Source organism: Chionomys nivalis, chromosome 7 (assembly GCF_950005125.1).
Source record: "Chionomys nivalis chromosome 7, mChiNiv1.1, whole genome shotgun sequence".
NCBI classification, from domain to species: domain Eukaryota; kingdom Metazoa; phylum Chordata; class Mammalia; order Rodentia; family Cricetidae; genus Chionomys; species Chionomys nivalis.
The window spans coordinates 76,757,638-76,763,637 of NC_080092.1; the positions used below are offsets into that span (position 1 = coordinate 76,757,638).

Consider the following 6,000-nt stretch of genomic DNA (forward strand, 5'->3'; position numbering starts at 1 on the left):
ATCAAGACCCATAATATATACATATATTTATAACCCTGGTAATAAAGAATACGGTTGAAGCTTTGTGAACAAGAATATCATGTTGGGTGGGTTTTGATTATTTGGTGGTGTGTGTGTTCGTGTCACTGGGAATTGATTTTAAATTTTTTTTTAATTTTTTTTTTTTTTTTTTTTTTTTTTTGGTTTTTCGAGACAGGGTTTTTCTGTGGCTTTGGAGCCTGTCCTGGAACTAGCTCTTGTAGACCAGGCTGGTCTCGAACTCACAGAGATCCGCCTACCTCTGCCTCCCAAGTGCTGGGATTAAAGGCGTGCGCCACCACCGCCCGGCTAATTTTTTTTTTTTAAAGATTTATTTATTATGTATACAACATTCTGCCTCAATGTATTCCCGCACACCAGAGAAGGGCACCAGATTTCAGTACAGATGGTTGGGAGCCACCATGTGGTTGCTGGGAATCGAACTCAGGACCTCTGGAAGAGCAGCCAGTGCTCTTAACCTCTGAGCCATCTCTCCAGCCCCCGTCACTGGGAATTGAATCCAGGACTTCCTGTACACTAATCAAGGGCTCTGTTATTGAACACGCCCCCATATCCAGGACTTCCTGTACACTAGTCAAGGGCTCTGTTATTGAACACGCCCCCATATCCAGGACTTCCTGTACACTAGTCAAGGGCTCTATTATTGAACATGCCCCCATATCCAGGACTTCCTGTACACTAGTCAAGGGCTCTGTTATTGAACACGCCCCCATATCCAGGACTTCCTGTACACTAGTCAAGGGCTCTGTTATTGAACACGCCCCCATATCCAGGACTTCCTGTACACTAGTCAAGGGCTCTGTTATTGAACACGCCCCCATATCCAGGACTTCCTGTACACTAGTCAAGGGCTCTGTTATTGAACACGCCCCCATATCCAGGACTTCCTGTACACTAGTCAAGGGCTCTGTTATTGAACACGCCCCCATATCCAGGACTTCCTGTACACTAGTCAAGGGCTCTGTTATTGAACACACCCCCATATGATGTTTTTAAAGTATTGGCTTGGCTTGGGTGAGGTAGCAATGGGAGCCACTTCGATGGTCAGTGGGTTTAGACTTTAGAATGGTAAACGGGCAGTCAAGACTAGCTTGATGTCGCTAGCTCCATCTCCTGGCCAAAAATGGGATCAACCTTTGCTGCAGGACGTGAAAGATGCAATCAGTGTGACAGCGAGGGCAGTCTTCCCAAGCAGGTCCCTCTCTAGCATGCAGCAGCTGAGTGAATTCGCTCAGGAACACACGTAAGATAGACCTTGCTCTCCAGTTCTCATGTGCAATCTCGAAGCCCCAGCTCGGGGCTGTTGCTCCAAGTTTGATTTTATGACTTCCCCAAGGAAGACTCTACTGATCGGGGTGCAGATGGGGTGTAATTTTTCTACCAAATCAAAACTAATTCACCCCCCCTTTTTTTATTTTGTGATCTATTTAAAGCGTAGCCCTTCGTGCCCTTTAACCCACTAGGACGTCTAGGAATTTATCCCACCAGCGTCCTTGCATGCACGCCACATGCATGCCCAACGGGAAGAACATAAGCATGGGTGTTTGTATCGGAAAGGACTGGAGATGAGCTCAGTGTCCAAATGTGCAAGGCAAGAAACTGTGGGGCATTCGTGGGTTCGAATACTACCCAGCAGTAAAACAAAAGGGAGGCTGTTGCCAGGATACACCGATAGGCACAAAAAGCAGCAACGGAGGGCAAGCCAACCATGCGTGCCTCCGTGTAGAAAGGGGGAGTAGAGAGCTGTTGTTTGTGGTGCATGCCTGCAACCCCAGAACTCAGGAGGATTTCCACGGCTTCTAAACCAGCCTGAGATATGGACTGAGTAACAGGGCAGCTGGGTCACAGGGTGAGACCCTCTCTCAAAGGTCATGCAGTCACTGTTTGTTTATATGTGTATGCGATACTTCTGGAAGGAGAAGGAACAATGATATCAGTTACCTCCGAGGACAGAAAAACTACATAACTGAGAGACAAGGTAACAGGAAAAAATGTTACTCCCACTTGTAATTCTGCCTTTTAAATTTTCGTTTTTGATATTTTTTTTAATTTTGGAGGTTGTGGACATGGGTATAGGTACCCATGGAGGCCAAAAAGGGGCACTGGATTCCATAAAACTGGAGTGGTGGCTGACTGTAAGCCACCATGTAAGTGCTGGGAACCGAACCTGGGTCTTCTGCAAGACCAGCAAGTGCTCTTGACCACTAAGCCATCTCTGCAGACTTCTCACCACCCCCATTTTTTTTTTTTTAGACATCATCTTATAGATCCTAAATGACCTCAAATTTGCTCTGTAACCGGGATGACACTGGACTTCTGATCCCCTGCCTCCACCTCTTGGGTACAGGGTGACAGGTGGGCACTACCATACCCAGTTTGTGCTGTGCTGGTGACTGCATCCAGGGCTTCGTGTGTTCGAGGCCAGCACTCTACCAGCGGCAGAGCTGCCCTGTACCCATATTTCTACATTCTGAATCACAAAAGAAAATTCACCTTTTCCATCTTTCAGGGAACACACCCTTCTGTCTATCCTGCCTTCCTGAAGAAACGTACCATCAGGAATTCCCATCCTCTACTCGGCTATGGATTCTTCTCTTCGCTGAACAGACCCAAAACCCTGCTACTTTACGTGACTTTAAACCGCCAATAAAGCAAGTAGGAAGAGGACAGTTCGCCAGGTCTACTCCTGAAAGCAGCCGGCTCCTAGCTTATTGCCCTCTGTAAGCCTTGTCCACGCACCCATCTCTACCTTGTCTACAAGCTTGCAACAAAGAAGGCAACACCGACAGAAACCATGGGAGGAGGAAGTTGCTGGTGGCTCACAAAGCACAAATAAAGTTTAGATGTTTCTTTTCCTTGTGTGGTGGGGCTGAATTCCTCTCCGACAGTAGCAAGGGATGGCAAGATGGTTCTGTAGGTAAGGGCACCTCCTGCCAAAGCTGATGGGTGACCTGAGTTTGGTCCCCAGGACTCACATGGTGGAGAGAACCCATTCCCACAAATTGTCTTCTGACCTGCACACATGTACCATGGCACATGTATACCCGCACACATGCATAAATAACAAGTAAATGCTAAGAAACTGTTTTGACTTTAATCCCAGCACTCAAGAGGCAGAGGCAGGTGCATCTTTTCTTTGTTTGTTTTTGTTCTGTTTTGTTTTGTTTTGAGCCAGAGTTCCTGGCCATCCCGGAACTAGCTGTGTATGTAGAGCAAGCTGGTCTCTAAGTCACAGAGATCCACCTGCCTCTGCCTCCCGAATGCTGGGATTAAAGACGCATGCCACCACTGCCTGGCCAAAGCAGGTTGAGTTCAGTCCCAACCTGGTCTACAAAGTCAGTTTCAGGACAACCAGGAGCATTACTCAGAGAAACCCTAACCTGGGGAAAAAAGGGGGGGGGGGGGCGCACAAAAAAAAGAATGAATGAACTTGGTATTTATTTATTTATGTATGTATGTGCATTGGTGTTTTACCATGGGTGTTGGGTCCCCTGGAACTGGAATTACAGACAGCTGTGAGCTGCCGTTTGGGTGCTAGGAATTGAACCGGGGCCCTCTGGAAGAGCAGTCATTGCTCTTAACCACAGAGCCATCTCTCCAGCTCTAAACTTGTTTTAATTGTATCAAAATGTCACTGCTGAGCCCGGCGGTGGTGGCGCACGCCTTTAATCCCAGCACTTGGGAGGCAGAGGCAGGAGGATCTCTGTGAGTTCGAGGCCAGCCTGGTCTACAAGAGCTAGTTCCGGGACAGGCACCAAAGCTACAGAGAAAAAAAAAAAAAAAAAAAGTCACTGCTGGGCATTCTTACCTAGCCAGGGAAGGTGGTTTGTGGCTGTCTTTCCGGACAGTCATCTCTGGACCCCAGGACTGCTAGTGTTCAGTCAGTTCCTCAACTTCCTTTGATTGGCTACTTGGTTGCTCTTTCTAAAGTGGTGAATCTCTGAGAGAGACCGAAGCAAGGCCTGGGTATCAGCACGTTAGAGAGTGCCTCCGTGAGCCCCTGGCCTGCAGTGCATGGAGTCCTAGATGGGCGGAGAAAGCGCTTTCCAAGGGGCTAATGCAGGGCTCCCTGGTCCCTTTCCAGTCACTGGCACGCAGTCTGCACATTGAAGAAGCAACAAAACAGTGGTTGGGAGCACAAATCCCGGAACCTGAGAACCCAGGAGTACATATTTTTCCAGTTTGGGATGTGTTGGTATTAGGTGCCTCTGTTTCTTCTATGAAGAAGGGGGTGTGCTCTATCTCAGCAGATCACTGGGTAGTTGGGAAGATGAAAGGGATTGTCAAGTTCTGTGTTCTTGGAGAAGGACCTGGCATGTGGTAACTGCTCAGTAAGGACTAGCTCTTATTGACAGACTCTACGTGAGAAATTTTGCAAGACAGGCACCTGAGCAGCTATAGAAATTTTATACCAAAACTGCCTATTCGGAGCAGCCCTGGATTGGCAGAAGCCACCTCAGTCAGGAGCATACTGTAAGTAAATTTGCATCTCACATCACCACAGGAGAGAAAGAAACCAGATAGCACGCAGGGATGCTGGTAGATTCCAAGTTTCTCGAACCGTAAAAAAAAATCTTATGATAATGACTCATTTCCAGACTCAAAAATAAAAAAATGGAAACAATTCTTTGTATGATGGCTAGAGAGGTGAGAGAAATGGGACAATTTGGGGTCTGCGGTGGGGGTTGTTGATAAGAGAAGTATCTGTAAGGTCTCCCTATTACCCAGGGTGCTAAAGGAGAGGGAACCACTAGGTGGCAGCACATGAGCAGGTGAACTAAAGAGAAGCAATTGCCTACTGCTTTAGGGACCTCCTTTGCACCAATCCCAACCCATAGGTAAGAACAATGGGTATTGTGCAGTGTTTAACACACACCCTTCTACGCCTACTCATCCTTCCTTGGAAAGCCCCCACCCCCAAGTCCCAGTCCAGAAGACGACATGACACTTTGAGTCAGAAACCAGAAAGAGGGATCCCAGAAGAGAAAGAGCAAGTATCTGGGGCAGGGTGGAAAAGGGGTTGAAAAGGGCAAGAGGACAAGGTAACTCCATCACTCCCTGCATTGGCCAATGCTCTTAACAGCACAGCCATTGCTTCCAGCATTGAAAACAATCCCTTGGTAAGGTGATCTCTTCTGCACTTGTAGACCTAAAGAAACCAAAGTGCAAATGTCTGCCAAACTTCTGCGCTCCACAGGTAAGGTACCATACAGACCTCTGGGCTTTCTAGCTGTAAAGCTTGGGGAAATGAAAGGAAGGAAGGAAGGAAGGAGGGAGGGAGGGAGGGAGGGAGGGAGGGAGGAGAGAGAGAGAGAGAGAGAGAGAGAGAGAGAGAGAGAGAGAGAGAGAGAGAGAGAGATTTTCCCTAAAATATATACACCAACAGGGGTCTTGGAAATCTGTCCTCGGCAAGGAGCAGTGCACACACCTAGAATCCCAACACTCTGGGGGCAGAGGCAGGAGATCATCACAGAGTTAGAGGTCATCTTGCTCTTGGGCCAGTCAGGGCTACACAGCCAGACCCTTTCTGGAGGGGAGAAAATCTCTGTCCTGACCCTGTTATATTGAGAAAGGGCAAAGTGGGTCTGAGGGACCTGACGATACTGTCCACAGGCGGCTGGAGGACATTCATGGTTTCATGGTGGGAGGAAGTCCTAGAGGAGACCACTCTACTTTTGGGGGGTTTGTTTTGTTATCCAGCAGGGGAGCGGGGGCATCGTCATTGTTTTGTTTCTATGGGTTTATTTTTTTCCCCCAGAGAAAACTTAGAACTCTTAAGAAAAAGCGGAGACAGACTCTCAAGAGTAAGCAGGAGACCCAAGTTCCTACAGTTGGTTGAAAACAAAACCTCACACACATTGGACTCCTCTGTCAACAGCCAAGGTCTCAGCTGACAGCCTCAGACGGCAGCTGCCCAATCAGATTCCTGTTGGTGTTTGTTTTGTGCTAACTAACCCCCAC

General features: G+C 47.9%; 1 protein-coding gene across 1 annotated transcript in view; it reads left to right on the plus strand.

The window, feature by feature from the left end:
* Skap1 (src kinase associated phosphoprotein 1) overlaps window positions 1–2,847 on the plus strand; it is a 291,122-nt gene extending 288,275 nt beyond the window's left edge. The window contains exon 13 of the mRNA XM_057774954.1: window positions 2,549–2,847. The gene's annotated coding sequence lies outside the window, so the exon portion shown is untranslated. The remainder of the gene's footprint in view (window positions 1–2,548) is intronic.
* The last annotated feature ends 3,153 nt before the right edge of the window (window positions 2,848–6,000 follow it).